Source organism: Sus scrofa, chromosome 1 (assembly GCF_054392235.1).
Source record: "Sus scrofa isolate SSC_HxYL_T2T_F1_AM1 chromosome 1, Sscrofa_HxYL_maternal_Yorkshire_Landrace_v2.0, whole genome shotgun sequence".
NCBI lineage: Eukaryota > Metazoa > Chordata > Mammalia > Artiodactyla > Suidae > Sus > Sus scrofa.
The window spans coordinates 256511508-256525661 of NC_139383.1; the positions used below are offsets into that span (position 1 = coordinate 256511508).

The 14154-nt window shown below is 37.7% G+C and overlaps 1 pseudogene; it reads right to left on the minus strand.

Annotated features, from left to right (window-relative positions):
• Nucleotides 1-468: 468 nt before the first annotated feature.
• On the minus strand, nucleotides 469-13669 carry LOC100622462 (WD repeat domain phosphoinositide-interacting protein 3 pseudogene; annotated as a pseudogene).
• Between the last annotated feature and the right edge of the window lie 485 nt (nucleotides 13670-14154).

A 14154-nucleotide genomic window follows, 5' to 3' on the forward strand; every position in this document is an offset into this window, starting at 1 on the left:
TAGCATAATCGTGTCTTTCTTTTCCATGTTCAGACTAGAGAACGAATTTTTCTCCTTTCTCTAAGGTGAGCTGCTGGTATTACTATTCTATTAAAATCTTGTTACAGTGTAAGAACATTTGCCCTGCCTGTCTGCTCATCTCCTCCCTGTAGACTCAGTAAAAATGATGGAATCTCTTGCCAAAGACAAATTTCTATTCATCTTTTTTCCCAACCCAGCTCCTAAGTTTACATGCAATCTCCTCAAATTTTAAACATAAAGAATGCAGTGGAAATGCTAGAGCTAAACTTCACAGTTGAATTAAAAAATAACAAGCCAACAACCAGGCACAAGTAGTTCAAGGCCACTTAAGTATATACTTTATGCCCTGGAAGTTATTTTTTTAATAATGGAAAACTTGCTTAGGAAAGCAAAAGACCACATATGGCTTTGAGTCCAAAGGTCATTGGGGCAGTCCCTCCCAGCCTGTTACCCCCAGGTCCAGAATGTACCAGCTTTAACCCTAGAGGGGTCTGAGGGGCACACCCAGCTTTTCAATGGGGTGATAAGTGCAGGAAACTGAAGGTTGATAAAACTCTTTCTGGAAATGAAATACTTAGGAAGGTAACTAGCTGATGCTAAACTAGACTTTTTATTCCTTTTTTGCATCTTTGGCAGCAAAAATGTGTACTATGTCATGGTCACTAGATATACAGACGAGGGAAGCATCTTAAGTATGATAAATACTTGCTGCATGAGATTTTCATAATTCCTGGATTCAATGCCCTGACAGAAGTATCAAATATTCCTACAAGTCCCTTTCTCAAATTGCAATTCTTATTCCCTCCAGGTTGAGGGTAATATGGCTCAAGATGCCCTCATGTACAGGAATGTCCACTCGCAGCTTCTTGTGCTGGCCAGGTCCACAAGCTGTACGGGACTTGTGTATATGTGCACGAAGGCTAGGAAGGAATTGTTACTACTGGGACACAAGACACAAAGGCCTTCAGAGTTACAGCAGGTTTTAAAGACTTAAAACTTACAGTGGAGATTGTGCATGCGTGTAAAGCCCTTGATTGTGGGATCCAAAAGGACAATTCTGTCTCACCTTAATTTGACTTCCTTGACTTCTACGGAAAATTGCATTTTAATAGCAATATTCTGGGAGTGCCCTTCGTGGCTCAGCAGTTAACAAATCCAACTAGAATCCCTGAGAATGAAGGTTAGATCCCTGGCCTTGCTCAGTGGGTTAAGGATCTGGCATTGCCGTGAGCTCTGGTGTAGGTCGTACACTCAGCTTGGATCCAGCATTTCTGTAGCTTGGTGTAGGCTGACAGCTGTAGCCCTGATTCGACCCCTAGCCTGGGAAGGCGGTTAATGGGCTTTCAGTTGTATGTAGATTGTACCATGTGAGATGGAATTATAATCTTGCTAGCCTTTTTATTTGGAGATAAAGTATGGTTTAAGGAGATGGATATGAATGCCAAGTTGACAAGAGATAGATTTGTGGTAGACACGTTTATATGTCAACTTATCTGGATCATGGGATGGCAAGATACTTGATTAAATATTATTGCTGGATGTGTCCATGGAGATTTTCTTTTGGATGAAATTAGCACCTGAATCTGACTCAGTAGACTGTCCTCCCCAGTATGGGTGGGCATCATCTAATCCAGTGAGGGCCTGAATAGAACAAGAAGGCTGAAGAAGCAAGAGTTTCCACCCTTTTCGTTTTGTTTAGAATTTCCTTTGCTGTGCAGAAACTTTGAAGTTTGATTAGGTCCCATTTGTTTATTTTTGCTTTTGTTGCCAATACTCTAAGAGGTGGATCTGAGAAGACGTTGCTGTCGTTTATGTCAGAGAGTGTTTGGCCTATGTTTTCCTCTAGGAGTTTGATAGTGTCTGGTCTTACATCTAGGTCTTTCATTCATTTCGAGTTTGTTTTTGTGTATGGTGTTAGAGAGTGTTCTGATTTCATTCTTTTCCATGTGGCTGTCCAGTTTTCCCAGCACCACTTATTGAACAAGCTGTCCTTTCTCCATTGTATAGTCTTGCTTCCTTTGTCATAGATTAGTTGGCTGTAGGTACGTGGGTTTAATTCTGAGCTTTCTATCCTGTTCCACTGATCTATATTTCTGTCTTTGTGCCAGTACCATACGGTTTTGATGATTGTGGCTTTGTAGTATATTCTGAAGTCTGGGCGCCTGATTCCTCCAGCTCCATTTTTCTTTTTCAAGATGTCTTTGGATACTCTGGGTCTGTTGTGCTTCCAAACAAACTTTAAAATATTTTGTTCGAGTTCTGTGAAAAATGTCCTTGGTGATTTGATAGGGATTGCACTGAATCTGTAGATTGCCTTAGGTAGTATAGTCATTTTGATAGTATTAACTCTTCCAATCCATGAGCAAGGTATATCTTTCCATCTATTTGTATCATCAACAAAAAGATAACCCACAGAATGTCTTGGGTTGATTTCATCTTTGCAAGTGAATCAACTGACAAGGGATTGATCTCCAAAATTTACAAACACCTTCTGCAGCTCTATACCAAAAAAACAAACAACCCCATCAACAAATGGGCAGAAGATCTAAACAGACACTTCTCCAAAGAAGACATGCAGATGGCCGAGAAACACATGAAAAGATGTTCAACATCACTCATTATTAGAGAAATGCAAATCAAAACCACTATGAGGTACCACCTACACCAGCCAGAATGGCCATCATCAAAAAGTCTACAAACAATAAGTGCTAGAGAGGGTGTGGAGAAAAAGGAACCCTAGTACACTGTTGGTGGGATTGTAAATTGGTGCAACCACTGTGGAAAGCAGTATGGAGATTCCTCAGAAAACTAAACATAGAACTACCATCTGATCCAGCAATCCCACTCCTGGACATCTATCTAGAGAAAACCACAACTCGCAAAGACACATGTACTCCAATGTTCATTGCAGCACTATTTTCAATAGCCAAGACATGGAAACAACCTAAATGTCCATCAACAGAGGAGTGGATCCAGAAGATGTAGTACATATACACAATGGAATATTACTCAGCCATTAAAAAGAATGAAATACCGGCATTCTTAGCAACATGGGTGGACCTAGAAGCTATCATGCTAAGTGAGGTCAGCCATACAATGAGACACCAACATCTAATGCTTTCACTGACATGTGGAATCTGAAAAAAGGACAGATTGAACTTCTTTGCAGAAGAGATGCTGACTCACAGACCTTGAAAAACTTATGGTCTCTGGAGGAGACAGTATGGGGGGTCGGGGGATGTGCTTGGGCTGTGGGATGGAAATCCTGTGAAATCAGATTGTTGTGATCATTCTACAACTACAGATGTGATAAATTCATTTGAGTAATGAAAAAAAAAAAGGAGTTTCCACCCTTTTCTGCCTATTATTTGTGCTGGGATATTTGATCTCTTCTTCTGCCCTCAAACTGGGATTTACATCATCAGCTCCCATGGTTCTCTGGCCATCGATTCAGATGGAATCACATCCCCTGCCTTCCTGGGTCTCCAGCTGGTACATGGCAGACAGGGGACTTTTCAGTCTCAATAATTTTGTGAGCCAATTCCTCATAGTAAATCTCCTTTTATATCCTATTGGTTCTGTTTCTCTGGAGAACACTAACTAACACAGACACCATAAATAGTCACTCTCTTGCACTGCTGGTAAATTGCTACAGTCTTTCTGGAAGGTAATTTGTGAATATATCTCTAAAGCTTTAAAAATAGCCATGCTTTTTGAGATGACAATTCTTCATCTAGGAAGTTACCCAATATAAGTATCTATGGATGAATTAACAGATTTTTTCACATGCATGGACATCTCAGTAAAGTTTAGAAAACGAAAAAAACTGGATACAACATAAATGTCTAATTATTGGGGATTTATCAAGAGAATTATTTTATCCTTCAAAGCTATACCACAAAGGTTATTTTTTGACAGATAGGTACTCTTGTATTAGTCTTATGTAACATGAAGTTATAAAACAGAATGTAGTTATGATGCCATTTTGAAACAATTTTTGACACAAATCTGCATTCCTATAGAAAATGCAGTTCTGTTTTAAAGTCAAGGGTGTGAAAAAGAAGAAAGCAACAGTGGGACTTCTCTCAGAAATGAAAACAGAGTCTATAAACCTCACTAGTTCTAATAACTATCTTCAAAGGAGTTAAAGTACAAAGCTCAGGAACTTTATTTTAAATGCTATTTTTAAACATCATAATTTGTATCACTTATCCTTTTCCAAAACTACCTCATGTTTTTCCGTAGTAATCACTCTTTTATTTAGCAAATATTTTTGAGCACCTAATATGTGTTAAGCACTATTCTAGAAAACAGGGCCAGAGCAGAAAAGGAAACTATCATTGTTCTCATGTTAGCATATTCAGATTTGCAGTAATAGGCACAAAACAATCCACTGTGTCAAGGGGTGATAAATGCTGTTAAAAAATAATGGAGTGAAGAAATAGAAAATGGAGCATCTTTGATTAGCTGACATTTGAATAAAGACCTCAAAGGAAGTGAAGGAATGGGCTAAGCTGAGTTCCAGGGGTAAAGGAGAAGTATTGCAAGCAAAGATGACAAGAAGGACAGTGCTCCTGGGTCAGGAGTATGTTTGGTGGCTTTGGACCAACCAGGAGATCAAATAAACTGGAATAGAGTAAAGCAAAAGAAGAATGGAGGAGATAAAATTAGAGAGGTAATAGAGGGTCAGATAACATAATGAGATGAGGGTTAAGAAGGAAATTCTTCAATTATGAAAACTTATGTCCAAGTTCTGTAAGAAAGCGATGAGCTGGAAAGACTCCATACAATTCTCAGTGAGTCTAAGGGGAGGCAGACTGCCAACAGGAAATAAAACAGGGTCAGCATTTCAGTATATTACAGGTTGTCTGGAAGTAGTTTGGGGCTAAGAATGTGGGACTGGGATTTCCTTGAAACCCAAAATGGTTTAGAAAAAATTTGCATGATACATATATATTTTAAAAGTTTACTTTTTAGGAGTTCCCACTGTGGCTCAGTGGTAACAAACACAACTAGTATTCATGAGGAAACAGGTTTGATCCCTGGCCTTGGTCAGTGGGTTAAGAATCCAGCATTGCCGTGGGCTGTGGTGTAGGTTGCAAATGCAGCTCAGATCCCATGTTACTGTAGCTGTGGTGCAGACCAGCAGCTGAAGCTCCAATTGGACCCCTAGCCTGGGAACTTCCATATGCCACACATTCAGCCTAAAAAGCAAAAAGAGGAAAAAAAAGAAAAAGATAAAAGTTTATTTTTTTAAATATGTCAGAAAACGTCAGGGGGTGTTCTCATTGGGTAACCAAGCCTGAAGAATGAATATGCCCTGGTTCACTTCTATAGTTAGTTTCCTTGCTTTTCTTTCAAAGGATATCATGGAGAGGCTTGCAATGGCTTGCTATAGAGAAAATGAGTAATTTGAATTTTTCTCCTGGACTGAGAAATGATCCAGATTATTTGGCAGCTTGACTTCTTCCAGTTTGCATCACATTTGCATTTTAATGCAGTGTCGATAGACATAACTATCTTTTTTGAACATTTTATTCCTTTCCTTTACAGAGTAGTTATTCTGATCAGAGCATAAAATAACAACTTAAAATGAAGTCTCTGATGGAAATCAGGCTAACCAATTGAAAGAAAATTAAAAAAAAAAAAAAACCACCTTACCTCAAGATGTATGTGTAATAGAGTGAAATGATATATGCCTGCTGTTTCAGAAAAGATGAATTACTCTAAATGCTGCCTAAACAAGGGTTGAAACTTCAAAATATTGGCATCTGCAAAAACACAGAGCTTAACCAAGGCAGGGAAAACATACCATGTAGATGTACTATGTTGTTTTAACCACAAATACCTTGAGATTTTATCTGTTAATTCATTGTATAATATTGTGTATATATTTTGTGCCAAGGACTGTGCTTGGCACTAGGATAACTCAGTCAAGTAGGGAAGGATGGTAAGTGGACTAACTGTATTATAAACATTATAAAAGAAGTAAACTCACAAGGGTGGGGGAAGTCACTGTAGAAACACAGAAAAGACTGAAGAACAGGGAAAGTTTTCCTGAAAGAGATATTGCTTGGGAACCCTGAAATTTAGGATTTGAAGGATGGTGCAGCAGGAAGATCCTTAGAAAAGAGTTAAGAGACCTGGGTTCCAGTATGAACTCTACCATCAATTAAACCTGTGACTTGAAAGGTGATGGGAAGAATGCAGGAAGAGCAAGGATGCTATGAAAGTAAAGAATGGTTGGAATAGTTGAGAGGAAAAGATTGAGGGTATTGAGTGTGGCCCTAGCCCTTTGACCAGCTAGGCCTGGGGAGTCCCTTACCCTGGTTTCTTTGGATTTAAGAGAGGCAGTGCTGGCAACTTTAGTATTTTTCCTCTATTTTCTATGGACCTTTCCAACCCCTCTCTAATAATTTCTGAAAACAAAGTGTGATCTAATCAATTGATTTTCAGTGGGTGATCCCAGAATCTCTTGCAACACAATCGCCCAAGGTCCTTATTAAAAATGTGGACGTGCGGGTCTTACCTCAAGTTTGCAGAATCAGAATATTTGGGGCTGGTATTTTACTACCCTTACGAGGTGATGTTTGCATCAACTCATTCTGGTCTACCTATTTCATTCTCCCTGGCATCCAAAGAAACTGGTACCATACTTACACTTCCAAACAGGGACATGGTGGGGATTGAGCCCCATGACTCAGTTCCCAATTGACTATGTTTTTAACTCCATTGTATAATTTCCTATTTCTGATCCAGTAATTTAAATTTATTGTTTTCAAAAATAATGTGGAGCAATTCTTATGTTTGGTTGTTAAGAAGCACAATAGGGGAGTTCCCATCATGGTTCAGTGCTTAACGAACCCAACTAGCATCCATGAGAACGTGGGTTCAGTCCCTGGCCTTGCTCAGTGGGTTAAGGATCTGGCCTTCCGTTGAGCTGTGGTATAGGTTGCAGACGCAGCTGGGATCCCTCGTTGTTGTGGTTCTGGTGTAGGCTGGTGGCTACAGCTCTGATTGGACGCCTAGCCTGGGAACCTCCATATGCTGCGAGTGCAGCCCTAGAAAGACAAAGACCAAAAAAAAAAAAAAAAAAAAAAAAAAAAAAAAAAAAAAAACAAAAGAAACAACAACAAAAAAAAAAGAAGCACAACAGGAACTTAAGTTGGGCATACTATAATATTTTGACTTCATCTGTGAGCAAAAATCTCATGAAAAAAACTGAAAGGAAACATAACTAAATGTTAGCCATTTTTGCCTTTGTGGGGCAAAAATGTTGTTTTTATTCATCTTTTCTTTTCCCATAGTAAGTATCCTCTAAAACAAGCACATACTTTATAATTTAAAATAACAACAACTTCATTTAACCTGGAATAAAATTAAAACTGAAATGCCTAAAGCTACAAATGACCCTCAGAGAACTTTCAAAGCTTCTGTAAATTGTGTTTTCAAGATTTAACAGTCTTGTTGGCTCTGGGCTCCCAGATGGTATGGATCTGCTCAGTGATCTCTGATCTCATTTGATTTCTGAAAATATCCTTTGATCATCAAACTTTGGCCTACTTTTTCTGAAAAATTAAGTCATCAGAAACTCTGACTCAGGGATACAAAAAGTTTGGAAGGTTTCAATTTAAGAGATGAATAAAAATCACAGGGAGTAACATCTGTTCACTTCTAAAACTCTATAAATCTTCTTTGTGAGAAATTTTAAAGACAGGATTTAAATTCTTGATCCAGGATTTAAAACTTAATGAGAATAAAAAGAAATTAAAATATTCTTCCCACAAAGAGATAAAGCCATATTTTTAGAAGATTTTGATTTTCTTTTGGTAACTTTTTATTATAAACCAAGTGATCATTTTTTAATTTATTTTTTAAATTTTATGTAAGATACTCATTATGCACAATTTAGAAAATAAAAATGATATCAATTATCCATAGTTCCATGATATATTAATAATACAGTATATTTTCTACTGTCTATGCATAGGACTCTGATAAATTAATTGCATATGATTTGGATTCTTATAATTTTGTATAATATTCTAACAAATATTTTTCATGTTATAAATAGGATTTAGAAATACCACTGAACCAAACGCTTTCTGATGCTAAAATCATCACATCACTGATTTGCTCATGTTATGAATCTATTTCAAATCACCTGAATTATGTTTTGGTTTTTGTGACACATTTAAATATTTAAGAGGAGTTGCATTCTAGTTTCCACTGTCCTATTATATAATGAATCATAGCTAGGGGAAGCAGTGAGAAGGGGCAGCAGAAGTTTGGGTGAAAAAAACTTACCCTTGGCCCTTGTGAAGATATCCACCTAATGGATGGAGAGGTTATGGCTCAATAATCAATAAGATCAACTTCTTACAAAGAAAACCTAACTTTTGACAACAAATGAGTTTGACCAAATTTTTGTGATTCTAATTTGAGGACTTATTCAAGGACCCTTCTTCCCACAGCCCTGACCCACTTTAGAAACTGTAGCCCTTTCAAGCCCAGTAGAAGGTAGAGAAAATAAGACAGCTACTGGGCCTGGAAAATGCTGGGAAACTTTTACTGAGCTGAGTTGAGCATTGAAATATTTCCAGATGGGTATGAATTCTCTGAACATCTGGGTGCTGATGTATCAGCTGGAGATTTCCCTATTTATTCCTCAATAAATCAGATGGCATCCAAAGCAATTCTTCACTTACAGAAAGAGGAAGCCAAAATTTATTCTGCAATAAATGATGAACTAGGTACCTACTGGTCATGCATAAGAAAACACTGGTTGGAGTTCCCATTGTGGTATAGCGGAAACAAATCTGACTAGTATCCATGAGGATGTGGGTTTGATCCCTGGCCTCCCTCAGTGGCTCAGGGATCCGGTGTTGCCGTGAGCTGTGGTGTAGGTTGCACATGCAGCTTGGATCCAGTGTGAATGTGGCTGTGGTATAGGTTGGCAGATGCAGCTCTGATTCTACCCCTAGTCTGAGAACTTTTATATGCCATGGGTGCAGCCCTAAAAAAGCAAAAAAAAAAAAAAAAAAAAAAGAAAGAAAGAAAGAAAACACTGCTTGATAGACTACAAACAATAGTCCCAGGAAATTGAAGTCCAATTCCCCTGCTCTTTCAATAGGGAGCTTATTGTAATTCTCTCAACTTCAGTTAAAGCCCTCAAAACAAACAAACAAACAAACCAACCTCCCCAAGCAATTTTTATATTAGAACTTCCCTTTTCTTTTCTGCAGTGATACAAACCCTTTAGATTTAAACTTAAATTGTCCCACACCAATCACCAAGCAGTTCATTCTGGGCTTTAGAAAGGATATAGCTGATTCATAAAACAAGCAGAGTGTTAAGTGGCTCTCTTTTCCCCAAATCTAAATTCAGTTACATCACGCTGATATCTCAAAATCAGCCACAGTGAGAGCACTTTAGACCACAAAGCCTTCTCTGTCAGTCCCTGGGACTTGCCTGACCAGACCACCACTGTTAGTAGAGTTCCCCACGTCTGATAACTGTGCTTTCGGTGGTCTTGATCTTAACAAGATGTCCTCAATTGCCGCTCACTGGAGGTGTGATCTAGGGTCTAGACACGCCAGTATGAGCAGCTTGTAAAGAAAAATGAAAGTAAATCTCCCTTTTAAGAGCATTACAAAGTGACCCACAGCATAAATCATAGAAAACCCTTTCTTCCTTAATTCAAAGGAGAAAGAAGACAAAGATGAAGAATGAAGAGGAGGAGGAAGTGAAGGGGGTGGAAGAGAAAAGAAGGAAAAGAAAACAAGGAGGATGAAAAAAAGGCTTGTCAAAAATCCTGCTTTTTTCACAGTGGCCAAAATACATGGTCATTAGTCATCCTTGGTTGGAGAGGCACTTTTACTGTGGATTTTCTTTTTCTTTTTCTAAAATTTTATACCAGTATTAGAGTTCCCTACAACATATCCTATTATTAGTACAGAAGTATTCTGGACCACACTTGCTTCTGCACCTCAAAAATCCAAGACTGCCTACTCCCTCAAGGGCCCTAAAATCCATTAATGACTTATAATAAAATGTTTTAAGATTCATAATGAGGGATTCTCAGATGTAAAAGAAGCAGTCATGGGCAAAACATGATTAGAAAAAAGAGACTGAACTTCAACTGTTGCTCTTGGAGAGATCCAAAGGTTTAAATCAGACTCATTATAAAGTTGGCTTTCAGAAAATTAAATTTCTCATTAAACTGTTAACTTGACTCCAATTTCACAAAGACCCTTATTATAGTTTATCTCAGTTTAATACTAGTCAAATATTCACATCATTTAAAATACACTCTATTGAGACTTTCTGAATATCAGATATATAGCCAAGTGAGACATCCATATTTCTCATTCAGGTAGTTCACATTAGATGGTTTCAATGATTATATCAGTGATGCAGCACCTACTCAGCAGTCTCAAGATAGAGGGTGATTTCTATACAACCATGTATACTTCTAACTATTGTTGGTGTCCCCACGAATCATAACAAACAGAAGGTAAAATACAGGTAGTAAAATTTGCAGTTTGTACCATATTTTAGGTGCATTTCTGCTTTGACATTGTATTCAGATAAGTAACAATAAGTAATTCTCAGTTACCCCTGGTAATTTCATAGAAATTTCTCAAATAAAAAGCAGGAACAGAAAATATAAAATTTTAGTTCAGTTGGGCAGGGATTCTGTTCTATGAGTTTTATTCACTAATATATCCCCACTGTTCAGGATAGTATTTGGAAGAATAGGTACTAAATAAATATGTGTTGACTGAATAATTAAATGGTTGAATAGAAATTTCAGATTAGGAACTTTGCTATTTTTCTACAGGTTGCATTGCAGTTTGATGAAACTCACCGTGGCGATATTTTCTTTTTTATTTTTCATAGTAACCATGCATTTCTCCACAGAGTGGTAAAGAAATTCTATGGTCAAAATTTAAATTTTATAATTCTATGATTAACTGGATTTTCATTAAAAAAAACCTCCTTTCATCTACATTAAGTTCTACATCAGAAAATCCCTTAGATAAGGGACATACCAACAAAAATTGTGTCAAGAAGAATGTTTATATTATCTTCTTTATTAATGTTTTTATCTATGTTATTTATTTCCACTTTTTTTTTCTGTTCACAAAAGCACTGCCAGTCAAAACAAATAAATGAACAATAAAAAACGGGTTTTCAGTTTCCAAGGGAATGGTCCATTTATTAAGATAGTTTCTCAAAAGAAGAAATACCCTAGCCATTTCTGGAAGTCTATTAGGAAATGTTTTATGGTTGAAACTGGTTAATGAATATTTTAGGAACATGCATATTTGAGGAGAATCAACTTAATTGTCTTTGTCAATCGAAATCTCAATCATACAGTTATTTTAATGCTAATTATTTGATGAAGTATTTATAATTAACTGTGTATACTTTCTATTATATGTGATTACACCTAGACATAATTTCTTTCAAAGTAAGCCTGTCTATAGATGCCTAAAAATGAAAGTATATTAAAAAACTACCTGTGTTAATTTTTAGAAAGATCAAAACATATGAAATTAGACCTTTTATTTTGAAAATTAAATTCTAAACTCCCCTCCCAAAAAGTTAAGACTTTTTCTTACTTGAAAATAAGGAAATCTGATTTAGGAATTGCCTTAGCTTCCAACTTTGTGGAAGAAAATGTATAGTTTTAGGTAACAAATTCTCTTAAAATCCTTCATGAATTATTTGGATCACTGTTTACCTAATTTGCCCATTAATCAGAATCTCCCGGGAAGCTTTTAAGAACATAGATCTCAGGCTCTCTGCCTAGATCAATGGAGTCAGAACCTTTGAGTTAGAGCTCAAAAATTCATCTTAAAAAAATTTTTTTCTACAGGTGATTTTTACATGTAATCAAGTTTAGGAATAAAATATTTTAGATAATTAAGTACTTCCTACCATCACTTGCTATCCCCACTCTCATGCTCCAAAAAAGCAAATCTACATAAAAATGAAGCCAAGTATCAAACTTAGAGAGTTTGAATTGGTCTGACTTCACATGTAGTTCACAAAGTTCACTCTGGAGAATCTTGTGGAAAATCCAGGCAGGAACTTTCATCATCTATTGCTATGGCAATCATGGGGCCAGTTCAGAACTGGGTGGCTTCTGATCAGGACAGATGTTACAGAGAAAACAAACAGCTAAGATTTAAAATATGAACCCAAATCGTAACACTTAATGCTCTCAGTTGCCAGCTTTGATTTGTGATTTGTTGCTTCTCACACATTAGCACCTCTTTTTTTGGGTCCTCCACTGTAAAAAGATTTAGAGATTCACAAGCGATATGCCCCTTGAACCACAATGGGATTCTAGCTATAAAACCTACAGAGAACCCAGAAGGTCATTTTAGCAGCCTGGGTCCCCCCTACCCCAGAATTTAGAATCTGAGGTAAAGACTTGAGTGCAGGTAATCTGGGGGCAGAAATAATCCCAAGAACAGGAGTCAGGGATCAGGGAGTGAAACATGGAGTGAAGGAAGGAAGGAAAGCCAGTTCAAGGGGTATTCCTGCATTGGTCACTGCTGTGGGGGCTGGGCCTAGATTATGCTGGAATCTTCAGAGATGCAATGTAGAATATGCCTCAGAATCGCTCTCTGGAAGGAAAAAAGAGGAAAGCATCCATGCACCAGCTCGCATCTCCTATCAGCCAAGGACTGGCCCATCAGATGTTTATTCTCTGGCACTCCAGTTTGCACATGCATGAGTGCTGCTCCATTCCTAAAAGCATTCCACGCCACAATGTCAGAGAAGACCTGGGGCTCAAAAGATAAGGTGCACAGACAAAGTTGAAGTGCTCTCAGATTACATATTTATAGGAAGCTAGCTGTTACAATGATGGCTGGTTTAAAGGTGGGCCGAGAAGACCACAGACAAGGCACAAAAAGTGCAATACCATCATGCCTGCATCAGGAGGCTACTGTTCTGCACTGAGTCTGAAAACTAGAGCTGTGAGGTTCCAAAGGCTGAGTACTCTTATCTGTGCTTTGAAATATTTCCCAAGTTCTCTGAATTACCGAAAATAACATGAAGTTACACTCCCTCCACATTTTTACATTGTAAGTCTCTGTACAGCATCATCTCCCTTGCTCCTCATTCTGTCAACTTCTTACCCCCCATTCAAGGTTTCTCCTTTCTGTTCCCAAAAAGTACTGCTTTGTATTTCACCTGTGACCAATGAGAAGCTAATTTATCTTCAAATCTGTGGTACACATTTAGCAAATGAATAAGCTATGGAAATTATATTCATGGTACCAAATACATTTGGAGGTCCATAACAATTTTGGGTAGAAACCTCCACTCTTGACTAGAATCACCTCACTGTTAAACACCACTAGAGACAATCAAAAGACTACTAGTGCTCTTACGCCAGGCTCCTTGGGTTCCTAGGGCACACAAGTAAAGTGAAATGTGAAACATTTAAACTATTTTGAAGATTCCTGGTCAATGACCCTCGTGGAAGAACCAGCCGCAACACATTTGCCTGACTTGGTATTGTCTGTCATGTTTCTGGAAGAGAGGCCCTGCTCTACTTTGTCCCTGCTCTTAAATATTTCTGAGATAGTCCTAGTTTGCCTGACATACCATCATCAGCATTACGCATTTCGGAAGCCAAGTTTCCATCCTCATCCCACGAAGCTCCTAAGTCCACTGTTTGGATATCGTCCCTGATAAAAGACCACTTTTCAGTATCATTGACTCTGTCGGCATTTAACCTGTGATCCTCATAGCTCTGTGCTAATTCTCTTGCCCTTAGCTTATTTATCTCTTTATTCCCAACATAGTACAGACAGAGCAACTAGATACATGTAGCTTGATTCTGTACCAAGAGATTTGTTATTACAGGAAATTGTGACTTTGTGTATTCCTGTTGTGTGGAGTGATTCAGTATTTCATAGAAATGGAATGATTAGATTCACTTGTACTTTTGAGGCATTACATACCACTGTGTGGGAAATCAAGTTGATTCTGATCTAAAATAATACAAATGTAAAAGAGAATTCTTCATTCCATCAGTTCACATGGAACTTTTTTACAGTTCACAAGCATCCCCACCCCTAATCTCTTTCTTTATCATACTAATTATCA